The following is a 20528-nucleotide window of genomic DNA, read 5'->3' as shown; positions in this document are numbered from 1 at the left end:
TCAGGAACGGCATTTGTGGCCAAAGAAATTGTCCCATCAGCACAACAAAATCCGTTTGTTTCATGATAAAATCGCTTTGCTTTACAATGTCTGCAACAAGGCACATACGGCAAAGAATATGCTTCAGATGACACGACTTATAATAATTGCCTAAGTCTAGCAGAGCGGCAATGCCCCTCACCTATTGAGTTCAAAAGTGAATATAAGACAATAAGTGTAAACTCATCGATTGTTTTTTGAATGATTTGACCAAGGACACTACTGGAAGAGTGACAAGAGTTGACAATGGAATTAGAAGAATGAATAATATAATTATACTGGTTTCTTACCCCTACAAGGTGGCGATATACTTGTTTCAAAACTTGACTGTTCCCGAACAACACATGGAGCCTATTTGAATAGAATGTTCCCAAATTTCAATGAAAAAGAACAGAAGGATGTTTGAATACGAAAGATGACAAAATAATTTCAGGAAAACCTGTTGAATCAGAAACTGATTAGAGACGGTTGTTTCATCTATGTATGTATTTCTTGATTTACGTGTCAGAAAATCCATAGAATGACTCGGACAATTTGAACGATCTATCATATTGTTTAATGATGAAGTTGCCTCTGAATCAACCACACAGAGATTTACACCAGGAGGAACACATACTTCATGAGATGAAATCAGTTCACCGATGTCAACATCAGGATGGAAAATCCGTTGTCTCTTTGACACCTTTTGTAGAACAGTAAAGTCTTGAATGATGTTTATATGTTGGACATCATCATTTGAACGTTCATCAATTGATATAGTGAGTTGATCACCATCAAACGAAGTTGAATCTTTTAATTGGAGGGAATCGCTGCTAGATGCTTTTTTTTTAGCATATATTTCTCTCCGTTTTCTACGGAGTTCTTCCTTTTTCTCTTCTGGTAAATCTTTATACGAGATATTCTCCGCTCGTTGTTTTCTTTGATCTTCAAAAAATAGTCTCCAAACTTAACTTTTACAAAATTAATATTACTATTTCAAAACAAATACTACATAACTTATTAACACAAGCTTACCACTACTCATTATGTTAACGAAGCAAATGATTCTTCCAAAAGTTGGATACTGTTCCACACAACCAAAACTAAATGAATAAATAATAATTGCTTAATGCGAAATCCATACCTCCATGATGCATTTTAAATGCTATAAACAATTTCGTTGATTCATATGTTGAAAAATACATACAACCAAATTATTTATACTTTAAATCAACAAGGAAATGAAGATAAGAAAATAACACATGAAATGAAAAAATACCATGAAAATGGAACTTATAAAAAGCATAGATCAATATCACATATCAAAATTCTTGAATAAAATATTTCTCAAAATTAATTTGCCATTCAAAGCAAGGATCCACAAAAAAATTATAAGTAGGGACCAGCAAAAAGAGATATATAATATATATATATATATATATAAAGGCACTTATAGGTCTTGAAATGAACAATAGAAAGTCTTTTATATATTTAGATTTCTTGATGAGGACAATTCCTGTTTAGACACAAAAGACATTGTAAGTTTTAATTGTATTATATATATATATATACATATATAGACACAGGCAGATTATGTGTAGGCAGATTTTCCTTACCATAAAAAAAGAAATAAAACTAAGGAAATACGCACCTTCTGAAAGAAAAACCGAATCAGCTATATGAGACCAAGTTAGAAGTGAACACAAATGAGCCATAAAGACCGTTTTAAGGTGCATGTTTGTTAGAGTCTCAAACAAAGGTCAGTAGATATCTTCTAGCAGGGTAGTTCTATAATCTCCAATGCTTGCCAAGAATGAATGGCTATCAAAACAGATTAATGGCCTGTTATTTAATTGCAGCCAAAAATGCATATAGATGTCAATGGTATAATAAAAAGATTTTTCAAATTTCTTTGTAGGGGAGCAGTTTCCCAATATAATTTAGACTCAGGGTAACAATAGATAGAAGGATACACAGATCTCAATTCAACCAAAACTCTGCAAACCTTAAGATCTTTCTCTCCCTCTCACACACACACAGAGGCAGACAAAACATGGCAAGCATACCCAAAGAATACTGATAGATTTAGCAAGCAAATACATGTCCATAACATAGATTATATAGAGTAGAACAGAAAAGCTATATAAAATTTAAAAAGGAGCTTAGCAACGAAGTGATGGAAATTGCTTGAATTGAGATTTCCAAATAATAATAATAATAATTAAAAAAAACATTTCCAGTACAGATCTCGAAAGATAATAAATTTACAAGTACGAGTATACAGTCGATCGACGATGGGAACTCAAGATAACACAAAACCTACCTCATACAATAGATCCATGGAATTATTCAAATCCAGTCTAAATACTCCAAAAAAATAAACTTTTTGTCCCACAGACTTGAGGCATCAACAAGAAGTAAAAAACCCAGCAATAGCTATTTAAATATAGATCAAACGGCATAAATTTCTGTAGTTTCGATATGACATAAAAGCGCCTCCAACTATCAGACCCACCAGCAGAAATGGTATATGAAACACTTAGCAAGAAAAAATTTAGTGGAAGATGGCAATACATTTGAAGTATTGATTTTTAATATTAGTAGGAAATTACTATTCTTTTGCCCATCGAAATCCTCTCATGTCTCCATTGTTGTCAACTTCATTAGGATTTGCCAAATCCTAATTTGATTTTGATTGTACCCTTGATAGTTGAAAACTTGAAAATCACATGCACAATAAAGAACCAGCTGGTGCACTCGCCAATTTGTGTGTGCTTCTCCCTTTAAATTTTTAAATTTTTTTACATTTATTTTTTTAAAGTAATTTAATTTTTTTATTTATTATTCATATACTAAATATTTAATAAAAAATAAAAAAATATTTGTTCATATACGGGTTTAAACCAGTATATATGAACAAATTTTGTAAAATGAGATCACTAATTAGCTTCTACCTATCCATTAATTAACGGTATGGATGGACAAAGAGAGGTGGGTGCCATGTAATTCCCAATTTGAACTAATAGGCCCCACCATATTTAACAAAAGATGATCATAACTCTCTCATCTAATAAGACAAAACGGTCCCACCATGAGACGATAATTGAATGTGTACAACCTGAAATTGATCATGACTTGGACAGGTAAGATAAATAAGTTGTGTCTTGGACCAGTTACCAAAATTTGAAGAATTATATTTATTATCTTTACATCATATTTATTTCAAGAAGTCGATGTCTAATGTCAACGACCAAGTTAATTTAGATTATATAGATGTGTATATATATATAATATAAGGCAAATCTGAGGAATGGATCAAGAAGATTGAACTCAATCAGACAGATAAGATATCACACAGATCTCGAGTACAGGCATATCAATAATGCAAAAGTGGAAGTCTCGGAATATTTTAGAGGAAAGACGTGGGAACTGTAGAGGGTGATATTGAGATATGTACTGGTTTGTGTCTGTCTAGCTCACTCTAGATAGTCAGTCATGTAACAACAAATAAGCCAGTCTTGTCGGTTTGACTTCGAGGTCTCCACTTGCAGGTAAAGAAAACTCATTTTTTTATTGGTGAAAAAGGAGGACGGGAAATGGACACATCAAAGGCTGGAACCAGGTCACATGCAGGAACATGAATAGAATAATGATAAGGGGGAATGACGAAAGAAATAATTATCCTAATCTACTATTTATTTATATATTTATTTTGTCTATTTTTATGATTGACATTTGTCTGAATCAGGCTTAATTTCAAAGTACTTTATCACGTGGTGATGGATTTCATATTTAATAATTCCCACGAGCAATATGTGGTCACTAAAAAAAGACGATGATTAATAAAAAAACAAAAAAAAAAATCTCAATAATGCCTTCTCCATATCTTTGCTTCCACAATAAGAAATTTTTTAAGACACGAGTCTATGACAATTAATTTAATCGTAGATTCTCTTCGACTGATGCAGTGCCACATATGCCTTCTTTGTGTATGTGGAAATGCTCCGTAGGGTCACTCAGTCTAATAGTAACTTAAAAAGGACCCAACGACATTGATGAGAATTTAAATTAGCTAGCCATGGGTTTGTGTCAAACATAAAAGATTAGTCTAAAATATCGCAGGGTGGGGCTGCTATATATAATAGCTTAATACATAGATTGATGCTTACGGTGCGCAATTATTGAGCAAAAAACTGTATCAGAAAAGATTGAATACGATTTTATATATAAAAATATTAATGATTTTTAGAGCTAATTAATATAAAAGTATATATTTTTCTTGCATAACATGAATAATAATTAATAATGAATCGAGTTGATCATGATCATCATGTGACCTGCGAATTTCATAGTGGGGAATCTAAAATTTGATCATCCACCAACCATCAATTAAAGTTAATTAAATGTTTATTAATTACGTAAGCATGAGATTAATTAAATTAATATGCTCTTATTCGAATTGCGTGGATGATCTATCTCATCTTCAACAGCAACAATGAGACACCACACCCACCAGAGAAATGAGAAATAATTGAAACTAATAAGGGAATTAAAAGATGTCGGCTAGCAGCTAGGGCAGTACTACTACTACTGCTTAATCATGTTATGTATATATATATATACAAGGGGTGAAATGCCCTAAAATAAAGAACAGAAGAAATAAGTACATCTCATTCAGTATACTGAACAATTGAGGCTATTCATGTGAATCAAGAATGTCAACAACTGTGCCCAACCTTGTTATTAGTGCATCTTATTTGGCTTATGCTTGAATCAATTGAGGTTATTCATGTGAATCAACCTGTTTAGAAGGAGAGCAGCAGCACTGTCATGATTGTTGATATCTTGATCCCCTGAAATTTTCTCAAATAACAAGTAAAGATTTTACAAGTGAACTGTAACTAAAAAATTTGTAAAATGAGAGGCTTTAATTGGAATTTAGAGAACATTCAAGGGGGAGATGAATGGAATTATTAGATCTGAAATACCATCTGTTAAATACAATTAGTATTTCAGATTCATATTACGATTTTGTAAGAAGTGTGCATTATTAAAGGAGAAATAAAATGGAACACATAGAAGATCTATCAGAAGATAGAAATACAAATATGAATATTTGTGAAGTATTATTTTATTATCTCGAAGCAAAATTACAGAAATTTGAGGCTCTTCGCCTCAATCTTTAAACGCTCTTATTCTTCAAAAATCTGCATGCCTTTCCTATCTAAAGGAGTAGCCACTCGAAAAGAAGATTTAAGCAAAGATTTTAAATCTCTATTATCTCGCTTTAGTGCTTCTATCTTCATGTTGGACTCCAGAAGAAGCCGTTGAAGGATAGAAATATTCTCGTGGAGTTTGTCAACCCCCCAGTCCTGGATTGTAGTCGCTGAGAATATGCGACAATGGTTGATGAGTATCGGATGCCGAGACTCACAAGCTCGTAGATAATTTCATCATCTGACTTATTAGTCAGATCATTATTAGATTGCATTATAGCACCTACGGAAGAAGCAGAAATAATTGGTGAACGAGGTGCAGAATACCTCATATATTGGTAATGAGAAGATTGCTGAGCCATTACAAAATGAGAAAGCAGAAAGAGATTGCAGAGTAAGAATGCAGACTAATTTCAGAAAAGTGAAGAAGATGAGATGCGAAAGAAGATGAATTGAATAATTCTTTTATAGAGAAAATTATGATGAATCATCTCTCGTGAAGCATTTCTTTACAAGAGACAAGAGCGATGTAGTATCATAGCTACGGCGTCTGACAGCTACAGAAGAGCAATATAGTATCATAGCTGCGGCGCCTAACAGCTACAGAAGACCTGTAAAAATTCTACGGATCAGAGTTGTTCGGTCTAAAACAGAGAGCCACCATTTTTGTTGAAAAAAGAGAGAGAGAGAGAAAGAGGTTAACGACTTAATTTTAATGAATTCTCTACTAACTATGTTATTTAGAAGAACATTTAAAGTATATCACTTATGTTTTTCTAAGGCAATCGAGAGTTTACCACTGAAACCGAAGATCTTAGACATGGGTATAGCTGAAAAAATCCCAGGAGGTCGAATCCGCACCGTTTTCCACCAAAAAACCCTCCAAAGAGAACAAAAAAGAGAAACCCAAAGAAGACAACGGCCAAAATCTCTTTGTACAGAGCTTTAGGCCAGGAGTTCATGAGAGTAACAGAACTACCAGGACATGAAAACCCTATGAGATAAGGCAAAAAAAAGTAGAGAAAAGAAGTGAGAGGAAAGAGAAGGTGAGGAGCGAAATGATAGGAGTCGGGGTGGGTCAATGGGGAATACTTTTTTGAGTTTAAGCACAGTCGCGTACTAATCTGTGTATTAATACTGATTCATTCATATTTCAAATTTAAATTAATACTGTTTTAGAACAGTTTTTATTTCGTGAGAGGAATGTGGGAGGTTTGTGTATATGATAATACACATAAGGGAAACCCACATGCAATGTATTTGTGATGGAAAATAAAAAAATAGTAGTGGGGCAATTATTGAATTATTTCAATCTCCCATCACATTTCCTAATCGAGTGGGGTCCACTTAATTATTCGAACCCCTATTATTTTCAAAATAATTGTCGATCGCAAATTTCAATAGTCCTCCCAACTATTTTCGCACCCTGTTTCCTTAATTAATATTTTTATTCCGACAAGGACATACATATCAACTATTTTCGTACCTAGTTTCCTTAATTAATATTTTTATTCCAACAAGGACATACATATAAGATATATATATATATATATGATTGAGTTGATCTTAAATTATTTTTATGAGAATCTTTCACTTAAATTATTGCTTTATATTATCAATTATTGCCATGTAGTAATTACAAGACAGAAAAAGAACCGACAAGAGATGATCAATAATTGATGTTTCCTACAACATTTTGGAGAAATATTCTATTTATATAGCACCTTACAAAATAAATCTTAGATAAAGATATATTAGATTGCAAATTTATTTTTATTATAAAATTGATTTGATATATATTTTAAATAAGGTTCCGTTTGAATGTTGATTAGTTGATTTGAATTGAGATGAGTTGATTTTTTTTATAAATAGTAATGAGTTGAAATCATTGAGTGAGTTTTAAGATGAGTTTGAATGTATTTATGAGAAATTGAAAAATATTGTGTATTTTGCGTGTAAAGATGTATTAAGTTGGGAAACTTTCGATGAACTTTTGCGCGGATTTAAGAACGTCGTTAGACAAAGATGGACCTATCTCCCAAATTTGACAGTACAACAACACAGTGAGTGGGGGCAAAAAAATCGACCACTTCGGCACAAATCCCTCTATTAGATAAGTTGTAAGAAAAGAACAAAACAAAAACTTGGATAAGCGGCCCCATTAAATATTTTTTTGGAAAATGCTAGATCCTCCGCTGGGGGATCCCGCTGGGAGCGGTATCCTACCAAATGAAAACCAGCTGCCCTTAAAGCGGTTTTTGGTTTTGTTTTTTGGTGAATTACGACTTGTTTGATGCTCTACTAAGTTTGTCTTCGACCCGTTACATCGCTAAATTAACTATTTTACTCGCAACACCATTAACATGATATAAAATCATATTTAATATATTATGCTATCCGTTACATCGCTAGATTAACTATTCTACTCACAACACCATCAACATGATATAATATCATATTTAATATATTACTTAATTTTTAAATGAGTGTTTTTAAATAAATTTTTATTTTTTAAAAATATTTAAAAGTATAAAAATATGGATAAAAAAATCTGATTGGCTAAGTTTTTTTTTTAAGTATCTTTACAAACCTGAACTCCACTACATATCTTTTTCTATGGTCATATTATTTTTTTAAAAGCATTATGATTATAAAAGTTAAAAACTTTTCTTAAAGGAGTGGTGGTTCTAATTACTTCTAACCTTTCCTTGATTTAATTTGTTTTTTTACTCTACACTGTAAAAAGGGATCCATCCATCGACCCTGTCTATCTATAGCAACTGTTACAAAACTTGGCAATGTTAGGCCAATTGACTTCTTGAACCAAGAAAAGGGTTATGATCAGATCGATTTCTTCCAGAAAAGATGCGGTTAATTTCTACTATATATATATATAATAATTTATCAGCAAACTTTGTTTTTCTTAATTATAAAATAATTTCATACTGTTATTAGTAGAAAATATTGTACGTGTTAATTTCCAAGTTCCAACTCGTTTCAGCTGTTGATGATGACGATCAGATCGATTCAGTGACCATCGATCCTTTCACTTAATTGTGTCAATAACAAATTGAAAAAGCTAATGGGAGTTGGGAGGGTTTTAATAATTAAGGCAAACATATATTATTAAATAAAATCAAAACTTATGATCTCTAATGGAAAATAGGTAATGAAATTACGTACCCCGCCCATAACAAAAGCAAGCAAAAGATCTTTTAGTGTTCAAACTTTGAATTTATGTGATATTGGAGACATATTTCAACAACTAGCTTTCAAAGATTGGGGGACTCCCTTGTCTCCTTGGTGGGAAGCATATGTCTCATCATATTCTATTATTATTAATTCTTAATAATAATACTTAATCCATCTCCCCTTAACGGGAATCGCTTATTTTTTGTTTGTCTGACTTCCCTCTCATTTTCTTGCTTATAGTGTTTTTTTGTTTGTCTGACGTCCCTCTCCTTTTCTTGCTTATAGTGTTCCTTTCGGCCTTCTTCCACATTTTTTTATCTCAGTCTCTCTCTCAACCTTACAGCTTCAGACTCTCTCTCTCTCTTATATCGCTCCCAATAGTATTTGGGTAGGGTCCCACATGCATGTGCATTTTTGTTGTCGAAGAAAAGTTTACGTTACTATTTTAGATAAAATATTATATAATATATATTATCATCATCAATATTGACATGATTTACTTCGTGGAATTTTCTTATCAGTTATCATACATCAATAATTGAGGTGTTGCTGTGTTATGGGAACAGCTTTATAATATGAAAAGGAATATATGAATAAATAAAGAAACTTGGTAGTAGAACGGATGAAGGAAGAAGAGCATAGAGGAAATTGGGTACAGCGAGGCACGTACGTATCTTTGGATCCATTAAAAAAGATTGGAAAGCAATGATAAGGGAGAAGATAATTATGGGAACATTTGAAATTCTATTGGAAATTTCTTCAACAGTTAAATCTTCTGTCCTTTACCGACTTTCATATTTAATTAAGTCGATGGAGAATTTTACAGAGTGGTTAAAAAAGAAGCCCAGCTAAATGGTTCAAAAAACAGGAACCCAAAATAAATAAATAAAAAATTTCATGTTCAAAACTGCCACCGACCCTCAAGAATAATAAAATCAAGGAGGTTAAAACTGTAAATTTCAAAAGAAAAAAAACCACCGAGGGTTGGCATGACAACCATCGTGATCCTTCGCTGTGCATAATCACCGCACGGAGAACCACGCGAGGAGGTCTCCACCAATGCGCCGGTCGATGAGTGACACGCGCTCGTCGCTTACCTGCAGCAACCGACAAATAGACGTTCGTATATTTAATCAAAGGTATTTATTTGATGTTTTCCACGTGGTCCACTGATATTTGTTGGGAATCCGATTGACTCGTGATGAGAAATGTGTCACTTTGATTTTTACAGTTACCGGAACCTCCAATCAGGACGTAAAGACAAGAGAAGCATCACATGCCCTTTCAATTATTTTTCGGAAAAAAAAAACCCACTTTATCAAAAGGCACCAAGGTCACAAATATACGATTCTGGATATGACTACGATTTCTTGAACCTTCGCAGCCCCACGTGATGCAGAGCTTTGTTCTTTGCTGGCGAAGAAATGCTTTTTCAGCCATGATCAGAATTATCAACGTCGACCTGATGATCAATGGGGTGAACGTTTTTTTGACGAAGGGGGTTGAACTCGCAAGTTGGGCCTATCCGGCCGTCTTCGGGGTCAAACATCGAAATGCCACAACCCATTGATCCAGGAGGAGTACTACTGTCACGAAAGAACCAATAAGATGATCAGATCGATCGGGATGAATTAATAATTAATTAGCTAGGAGCAGAGGAGAGAGATATCATATATCCAGCGGAGATGAAAAAAAGAGTCATGTGTAAGCTGGTAGCTAGCTAGGGTCTCGATTGATGGTTTGAATCATGGTATGAAAGAAACGGACAAAAATTAGCACTCAGAAATTACCACGGAAGAATAGTCCCTCTTCGTATCCCTCCAGGCCAAGTACGGCAACAAGTGGAAGAAGATCGCCGCTGAGGTCCCTGGACGCACGCCAAAGCGCCTCGGCAAGTGGTGGGAGGTCTTCAAGGAAAAGCAGCTCAAAAAACAGCAGCAGAACCAGAAGAAGAAGAACGGCAGTAACGCACCCGAATATGCCGACTGTACTGACGCGAACAGAGACAAGATTCCACTCTTTAGGGCCATATTGCTTAACGTAGGCTCTGTGTGATGACCTGCTTTCGCGTGTATTTTCACTGAATGGTTGTTTTTATTTTAATTAATATATTAGTTTATTTATTTTAATTTATTGCGTTTTAGAATTAATTTTTAATTTAATTGATGTTGTGATTTATTTCTTTTAGTCGTTTACGGTTTTTAATCTCGTTTCGGCGGTTTAGTTTTGTTTTCCCGGAATGAGGATTAGACCTCATCTTTTTTTCCTACATCTCTTTTTTTTCCTTTTCCTTTTTCCTTTTTCTTTTTTTTCTTTTTCTCTTTCTTTTCCTTCTTTCTTTTTCTTTTTCTTTCTTTTCTTTTTCTTCTTTTTTCTTTTTCTTCCCCGTGCGCGTCGACCCCGTCTCTCTCTCTCTCTCTCTCTCTCTCTCTCTCTCTCTCTCTCTCTCTCTCTCTCTCTCTCTCTCTCTCTCTCTCTCTCTCTCTCTCTCTCTCTCTCTCTCTCTCTCTCCCACGCCGGAGCTGCTTCCTGGCCTCGACCCGCCGCCGTCCGGCCACCGTGCGGCACACCGCCCATACTGTTCGACTCCCCTCCCTCCGGCGCACCTCCCCACCAATTCTCAGCCCCATCCGGTCAGCCGTTTGGCCTCGATTCGCCGCCGTCGCTCCACCTCCGGCCACCATTTCTTCACCACTTCATCACCGGTCCCTTGCCGTCCTAACCCACCTATTTTCGGCCTCCAATAGTCACCGGAACAGCTCCCACGAGCTAGCTTTCCTTTTTGGGAAATCTGGCCTCTCTCCGCCGTTTCTGCCGCCACCCACGGCCAACCACCACTTCCAATAGCTTCATAATCATCCTTAGGCCATTCCCTATCAATCCCAAGCCCTGGTTTGTCCCCGTTCAAAAGTGGGTATTTTACAACCCACGGCCACAGTGAATTTTCACTGTAACGTTACTTTTTCTCCGCCGTTTGCAACGTCGAGTATTTTCTAAAATTACCGTATAGCGCTGTAAGTATTTTCCAAATCCTATTTTCAGATTTAAATATATATTGCTCTTTCAATTATTTTATCTGCTGGTTGGTTGATTCCGGACTGAGTTCGAGGAGTTCGGGGGTCGGATGGATGGAGGACGGAGTTGCTTGTTTTATTGAATTATGTTGGTTGTTTATTTTTGTGCATTGATATGGCATTACATGGTGCATGCACGTGTATTTTTGTTTATTTGAGAAAAGTCTGTTTATTGGCGTAAGTGGACTTACGGGTGCGTGTGTATCACGACCCCAAGCCGAGATGGAGTATTATCCCGGTGGAGCTCCTCTGGTCACTCGGGAGTGGAATAAACTGAGTGATGTCCCCTGGGTTGTCGCTGGGCGACAACGGGAGCGGGGGTTAGGGGGTGCTTGGCTACGAAAGAGCCGGGCGCGGAACTAGGCATCGCCCTACGCACCGACTCCGTGGCCCTTCGCTGGTGAGGGTTAGAGGATGTTTGGCTACGAACACGCGGGGCGTGGAACTGGGCATCGCTCGTTAGGTGTCACATGCGTGGTGGTACTCTGCGGTGTGACACTAGAGCCAGGGTGTGCGGATGACCCCTAGGGGAGGTCATGGTGCATACGGGTTAAAATGGATTATGGTTTGAGATGAATAGAGGCCAAATGTGACTTTTGGGGTAGTTTTTGAAAAATATGTGTTTTTGGGCCAAATGAGATTTTTGGCGTGTGTGGAAAATTATGTTTTATGGGTTTTGTGCATTGGGCATGCTTCATGCATATTGTTTGACTTTTATATGTTTTTATCTGGTGGTGTTTGGGTTTTACTTACCTGCGGTACCATTTTTGGTTCCGTAGCTTTTGGTGCAGGTTTTGAGGATGAGGAGGAGGAGGCTGAGCCCGAGGATGCGGCACCGCCGGGTTGCTGATGTTATGCTTTATAATTTGGTTTAAAAGTATATTTGTGTTATGTAATATTTTATTTATGTATGTTTTAAACAGCTTGTATTACGTTAAGAAAAATTCTGGTACTTAGTTATATGACTTTCGTTATCCGCTGCGTGTTTCTTCGTGCACATATGTTGCCTTTGCACTCACTTGGCACCCGTCGTTAGGGTGGTGACTCGGGTTGTCACCATCCGGACGTCTCGATTTCCCCGCGTCCGTGTGTGGGGATTTGGGGGCGTCACAGGTGGTATCAGAGCGGTTTGGCTCTGGGTAAAATCACAAGTCCCGTAGGTAGTACCAGAATGTTTTTTAAAAGTTGTGTTTTAAAAATTATGTTAAGTAAAGTTATTTGATTTGTTTTATTTGTTTTATTTGTTTGAGCTTGTTTGTATATTTTTATTTATTTGGTTATGTTTTTGCAAGTTGGTTTCTTTCGTTTTGTGTGATGCGGTGTTGGTCTTTGGTTTTATTTTTATTTGTTGTTGGTTTTATTTGTTTTTGTTTTCTAAAAGGGGGTCAAAGGTTGTGGTGACAGGGAAAAAATGGGGAGACCAAGGAAATCTATTCAGGAGCCACGGGACAATACCTCAAGGGATGACTCCATAGCCGAAGCAATACGGCAGATGACAGAGTTCATGCAACAGAATATTAGGCCACAACAGACAGGGCCTTGGCCACAACAAGGACCTTGGCCACAACAAGGGGGTCCCTGGCCACAACAAGGAGGGCCTTGTCCACAGCAAGGAGGGTTTTGGCCACAACCAGGAGGTCCTTGGCTACATCAGGGAGGGCCTTGGATGTACCCGGGAGGGTCCAGTAGCATGGTGCAAGCCGGATGCACCTATGAGAGTTTCCTGGCGCATAGAACCCCACACTTCACTGGAGAAGAGGATCCACTTCAAGCTGGAAAATGGATCAAAGATTTGGAAAGAAGATTTGAGGTGTGTGGTTGCACCGAGGCGCAACAGGTACGCTACGCCAGCTATCTCTTGCAAGGCACTGCGTCTAATTAGTGGGATACCAAGAGGGTGATGCTGGAATCAGAATTGGGGTCTTTCGCTGCTGTGACCTGGCAGCGCTTCAATAAGGAGTTTAATGACCGCTTCTTTTCCGCAGCGGTAAGGAAGCAAAAGGCAAGAGAGTTCTCAAATCTGGTCCAAGGGGGCGCGATAGTGGAACAGTACGCCCAGAGATTCATAGAACTTGGGCGATTTGCTCCCCACCTTATCGCCACAGAGGAGATGCAAGCTGATCGTTTTCAGGAGGGACTACGCCATGACATACGCCGTATGGTGGTCAGCCATCGTATATCCACTTTTCAGGAATTAGTGGATGTGGCCACCCTTGTGAAACGAGAAAATAATCTGAGTGTGGGCTCCCCTCCAGGCCATAAGAGGTGGAGTTTTTCTGGTGAAGGAAGCAGCTCGGGTTCGCCCCAGAAATTTGTTCAGCGGACTGGAACTCGACCTCAAACGTCCTCAGGTGTTCGTATGGGAGGACGGGTACCAATTTGTAGAGCATGCAATAGAGCTCATGAGGGCGAGTGTCGGGTGAGTAGTGGACCTCAGTGTTACCGGTGCGGCCAAGTGGGGCATATTGCTCGGGATTGCCCCGTCAAAGTTCAAGGAAGCCGTGGAGGTAGACACGGTGGAAGAACCAACTCGAGACAAGCAGTGCAAGCCCGGGTTTATGCTGTCACACCCGGAGAGGTGGATGATGAGGCGCCAGTGACCCATGATGCTGGAGTAATTACAGGTATGGATTAATTTAATTTTAAGTTAGATTTAATTTTTGGTGTATTTGGTTTCTTCTTTGTTTTTTTGGATTTCATGGGTTGATGTGTTGGTTCAGGAAGAGTCCGTTTGTATGAGTTTTATGCTTGTACTTTGTTTGATTCCGGTGCGTCGCAGTCATTTGTATCTTCCACGTTTGCTCGGGTGTGTAATTTGGTTACGGAACCGTTGCCGAAGTCTATGGTAGTGGCTCTACCCGATGGTGAAATGGTGTGGTGTTCCAAGGTTGCTTTGGGATGCCCGTTAAATTTTGATGGAAGGTTCTTGGATGCTGATTTGGTGGTGTTTAAGCTGTTGGGTTTTGATATTATCCTCGGGATGGATTGGCTATACCGATATTCTGCGAGTATTAATTGCAGAAGTCGGGTAATTACCTTTCAGCTTCCAGATGGTGATTGTCTGGAATTTGCAGGGAGTAAATTAAAAGAAAAGCCGGTAATTATATCGGCAATTCAAGCAAGAAGAGAGATTGCATGGGGAGCGGATGCATTCTTGGTTCAGATGGTGTCCACGCCGTCCGAGGAGAAGTCTTTGGCAGACATTCCAGTTGTGGAAGAATTCCCCGATGTGTTTGTGGACGACTTGCCCAGACTACCCCCTGTGCGGGAGATGGAATTTGTTATAGACTTGGAACCTGGAGCGGCTCCTGTGCATAAAGCTCCTTATCGCATGGCACCGGCTGAATTAAAAGAGTTGAAGACTCAGTTGTAAGAGCTGGTAGAGAAGGGATTTATTCAGCCTAGTACTTCACCATGGGGTGCACCAGTTTTGTTTGTTAAAAAGAAAGATGGAACCCTCCGTATGTGCATAGATTATCGGGAATTGAATAAGGTGACCATAAAAAATAAATATCCTCTCCCGCGGATAGATGATTTATTTAATCAGCTTCAAGGAGCAGCCGTGTTCTCTAAAATTGATCTGAGATCGGGATACTACCAGCTGAGGATCAGAGACAAGGATGTGCCAAAAACTGCTTTCAAGTCGAGGTATGGGCATTATGAATTTAAGGTGATGCCGTTTGGGTTAGCTAATGCCCTTGCTGCTTTCATGGATTTAATGAATCGAGTATTTCGACCTTATCTGGATTCCTTTGTGGTATTATTTATTGATGATATTCTGATTTATTCCCGAGATGTTGAAGAGCACGTATATCATCTTCGTCTGGTACTTGGGAAATTGAGAGAACACCAGTTGTACGCCAAGCTCAGCAAGTGTGAATTCTGGTTGGAAGAAGTTAAATTTCTTGGGCATGTAATTTCCCGAGACGGAGTGGCTGTTGATCCTAGTAAGGTAGAAGCCATTTTGTCATGGCAGCGCCCGACTACAGTACGCGAGATCCGGAGTTTCTTGGGGCTGGCCGGATACTACCGAAGATTTGTGGAGGGATTTGCTCGCCTATCCGGACCTCTCACAGCTTTGACTCGGAAGAATACAGAATTTGTTTGGTCAAATAAGTGTGAGAGAAGCTTCCAAGAATTAAAGAACAGGTTGACGACGGCACCAGTGTTAGCGCTCCCAGAACCGCATAAGCCATTCGTAGTCTTCAGTGATGCGTCTAAGTTTGATTTGGGTTGTGTCCTTATGCAGGAAGGACGGGTTGTAGCCTATGCATCTCGTCAGCTAAAGGACCATGAGAAGAATTATCCGACGCACGATTTAGAATTGGTTGCGATTGTTTTTGCTCTCAAGATCTGGCGGCACTTCTTGTATGGGGAAGCTTGCGAGGTATTTACTGATCACAAGAGCTTGAAGCATTTGTTTTCCCAAAAAAAATCTAAACATGAGGCAGAGGCGATGGCTTGAGCTAATCAGTGACTATCAGTGTGAGATCAAGTATCATCCGGGAAAGGCTAATATAGTTGCTGATGCGTTGAGCCAGAAGTCGCACTTGGAAGATGAAGCCGAGCCGTCAGAATTGGATTCGCTGCTTTGTGAGATGAGAAGGCTCCTTATTGAGAGTTCGCAGCAAGAAGAGATTTTATCTTCAGTTCTGGATATTCGGGTAACCGATTTTGAAGAATTGAAGACTCTTCAAAGGAAAGATCCAAAGCTGCTGAATATCAGAAAAAGAGTAAGAAAATCTCGAGGGCCGTTGCATTATAGCATGAATAAAGATGGGATACTTCGGTTCCGAGATCGCAGAGTGGTCCCTAAAGATTCAGAATTCAAAGAGCGGATCATGGCAGAGGCTCATGCGGCCCCTTATTTAGTTCATCCCGGCAGTACAAAGATGTATCGAGACTTGAAGAAAAATTATTGGTGGGATGGAATGAAGAAGGATATTGCCTTATATGTTGAGAAATGCCACACATGCCGTCAAGTGAAGGCCGAGCATCAAAGACCTGCAGGTATACTCCAACCCCTCCCTAATCCTGAGTGGAAATGGGATGACATCACGATGGACTTTGTAGTGGGTTTGCCGAGAACGCCTAGTGGGAAAAATTCTATTTGGGTGATTGTTGACCGGTTAACGAAAAGTGCTCATTTCCTGCCTGTTAATAACACCGACTCTTTGGGTAAGTTGACCCGCTTGTATGTCAAGGAGATAGTGCGGTTGCACGGCATACCAAAGAGTATAGTGTCAGATCGAGACCCGAGGTTCACGTCGCAGTTCTGGAAGAGTTTGCAGGCAGCTTTGGGTACTAAGTTGAAGTTCAGTACTGCATATCACCCGCAGACGGACGGCCAGTCAGAGCCTTGAAGACATGTTGCGAGCATGTGTCATGGAATTTCAAGGGAGTTGGGAAAATCATTTGCCGCTCATCGAGTTTGCATATAATAATAGCTTCCATGCGACCATTCAGATGGCTCCCTATGAAGCTCTTTATGGGAGAAAGTGCAGGTCGCCCTTGTGTTGGGATGAAGTCGGGGAGAGTAGGATAATTGGACCTGAAATAATTCAAGAGATGTAAAACCAAGTCCGGATCATCAGAGATAAAATGGCGGCAGCTCAGAGTCGCCAGAAAAGTTACGCTGATACCAGGAGGAGAGAGTTGTCTTTTGAAGTTGGTGATTGGGTTTATCTCAAAGTCTCTCCCATGAGAGGTGTTAAGCGTTTTGGTAAGAAGAGGAAGTTGGATCCGAGGTATGTCGGCCCTTTTCAGATTCTGGAGAAGGTAGGGTCCGTCACCTATAGAGTTGCTTTACCAGGATATTTTGGGGATATTCATGATGTCTTCCATGTATCATCCCTGAAGAAGAGCTTTGGACAGCAAGAGCCACGCTTCGTCGACCCAGCGGGTATTCAGTTGCAACCGGATCTCACTTATGAAGTTGTTCCGTCGCAGATCATGGATTGGAAGGAGCAACAGTTGAGGTCCAAGATGATGCCTTTGGTTAAGGTAGCTTGGGGAGATCCGTTAGCACAAGACTTCTCTTGGGAGCGAGCAGCGGACATGAGGGAGCAGTACCCATACTTGTTTGAAGGATGAAGGTATGTATCCTAATCTTGGTCACAGATGGTTTGTGTGTTTTTATGTGACTTCTTTAAGTTGGTGGTTGATCTTGCAAATTTCGAGGACGAAATTTGTTTTTAAGGGGGGAGGATGTGATGACCCGCTTTCGCATGTATTTTCACTGAATGGTTGTTTTTATTTTAATTAATATATTAGTTTATTTATTTTAATTTATTGCGTTTTAGAATTGGTTTTTAATTTAATTGATGTTGTGATTTATTTCTTTTAGTCGTTTACGGTTTTTAATCTCGTTTCGGCGGTTTAGTTTTGTTTTCCCGAAATGAGGATTAGACCTCATCTTTTTTTCCTACATCTCTTTTTTTTCCTTTTTCTTTTTCTTTTTTTTCTTTTTCTCTTTCTTTTCCTTCTTTCTTTTTCTTTTTCTTTCTTTTCTTTTTCTTCTTTTTCTTCCCCGTGCGCGTCGACCTTGTCTCTCTCTCTCTCTCTCTCTCTCTCTCTCTCTCTCTCTCTCTCTCTCTCTCTCTCTCTCTCTCTCTCTCTCTCTCTCTCACGCTGGAGCTGCTTCCTGCCCTCGACCCGCCGCCGTCCGGCCACCGTGCGGCACACCGCCCATACCGTTCGACTCCCCTCCCTCCGGCGCACCTCCCCACCAATTCTCAGCCCCATCCGGCCAGCCGTTTGGCCGGAAAACCCCCTTAAAGCCTCCACGGTTTTTACCTCGATCCGCCGCCGTCGCTCCACCTCCGGCCACCATTTCTTCACCACTTCATCACCGGTCCCTTGCTGTCCTAACCCACCTATTTTCGGCCTCCAATAGTCACCGGAACAGCTCCCACGAGCTAGCTTTCCTTTTTGGGAAATCCGGCCTCTCTCCGCCGTTTCTGCCGCCACCCACGGCCAACCACCACTTCCAATAGTTTCATAATCATCCTTAGGCCATTCCCTATCAATCCCAAGCCCTGGTTTGTCCCCATTCAAAAGTGGGTATTTTACAACCCACGGCCACAGTGAATTTTCACTGTAATGTTGCTTTTTCTCCGCCGTTTGCAACGCCGAGTGTTTTCTAAAATTACCGTATAGCGCTGTAAGTATTTTCCAAACCCTATTTTCAGATTTAAATATATATTGCTCTTTCAATTATTTTATCTGCTGGTTGGTTGATTCCGGACTGAGTCCGAGGAGTTCGGGGGTCGGATGGATGGAGGACGGAATTGCTTGTTTTATTAAATTATGTTGGTTGTTTATTTTTGTGCATTGATATGGCATTACATGGTGCATGCACGTGTATTTTTGTTTATTTGAGAAAAGCCTGTTTATTGGCGTAAGTGGACTTATGGGTGCGTGTGTATCACGACCCCAAGCCGGGATGGGGTATTATTCCGGTGGAGCTCCTCTGGTCACTCGGGAGCGGAATAAACTGAGTGATGTCCCCTGGGTTGTCGCTGGGCGACAACGGGAGCTGGGGCTAGGGGGTGCTTGGCTACGAACGTGCCGGGTGCGGAACCAGGCATCGCCCTACGCATCGACTCCGTGGCCCTTCGCTGGTGAGGGTTAGAGGATGCTTGGCTACGAACACGCGGGGCGTGGAACTGGGCATCGCTCGTTAGGTGTCACATGCGTGGTGGTACTCTGCGGTGTGACACTGGAGCCAGGGTGTGCGGATGACCCCTAGGGGAGGTCATGGTGCATACGGGTTAAAATGGATTATGGTTTGAGATGAATAGAGGCCAAATGTGACTTTTGGCGTGGTTTTTGGAAAATATGTGTTTTTGGGCCAAATGAGATTTTTGGCGTGTGTGAAAAATTATGTTTTATGGGTTTTGTGCATTGGGCATGCTTCATGCATATTGTTTGACTTTTATATGTTTTTATCTGGTGGTGTTTGGGTTTTACTTACCTGCGGTACCATTTTTGGTTCCGTAGCTTTTGGTGCAGGTTTTGAGGATGAGGAGGAGGAGGCTGAGCCCGAGGATGCGGCTCCGCCGGGTTGCTGATGTTATGCTTTACAATTTGGTTTAAAACTATATTTGTGTTATGTAATATTTTATTTATGTATGTTTTAAACAGCTTGTATTACGTTAAGAAAAATTCTGGTACTTAGTTATATGACTTTCGTTATCTGCTGCGTGTTTCTTCGTGCACATATGTTGCCTTTGCACACACTTGGCACCCGTCGTTAGGGTGGTGACCCGGGTTGTCACCATCCGGACGTCTCGATTTCCCCGCATCCGTGTGTGGGGATTTGGGGGCGTCACACTCTGAGGAGTGCGTCTTCCTCTGGCTGCCACTGCTGACGCTCCTTCATTTCAACACCATTTCTGCTTTTGAGACTTGGCTACAAAAGTGGACATAAAAAGCAAAACGGTCACCGTAAAAACCACCAAAAAATTTAATTTTGGGGGAATGAAAAAAGAGGTGAGTGAGAAAATGTGAGAAATGAATACCGGGTATCGTAGATCCTGATCGATCGTCGTGGCTTTTGCAGGTGAGTAATCTTCTGGTTAGTAAAAAGTTCAGACTTTTCGGTGGGGTGGAGTAGATCTTAAAGCTTTGGCAGAGAGCTGGGTTCGTGAGCTTCAGAGAGAGAGAGAGAGAAAGAGAGAGAGATAAGAGAGAAGAGAGAGACAAAGAGAAGAAGAATCGAGAAAAGTAGAAAAGTAGAAAGAAAAAAGTAAAACAGCCAACCCTTGACACAGTTGCTAAAGACCAAAACATCCTTATATAAACGGACACAAAGGAAGAAAACAAAAGGTTAAAAAAGTAACTATGCAATAAAAACGGAAGAAAGAAAACGAAACGCAACAATTTACTGCTCATTCCTGTAGAAGCGCGATAGACGCTTATTATTATAAATAGATATATGTATATATATCATGAAAAATTATATTTATAATTTCATAAATTACGTAACATTTTTTTATAATTTTTTTATTAAATTTGTAGTGATATA

The sequence above is a fragment of the Carya illinoinensis genome, chromosome 1 (genome assembly GCF_018687715.1).
Source record: "Carya illinoinensis cultivar Pawnee chromosome 1, C.illinoinensisPawnee_v1, whole genome shotgun sequence".
NCBI lineage: Eukaryota > Viridiplantae > Streptophyta > Magnoliopsida > Fagales > Juglandaceae > Carya > Carya illinoinensis.
Note: the sequence above shows the minus strand (reverse complement) of the source record.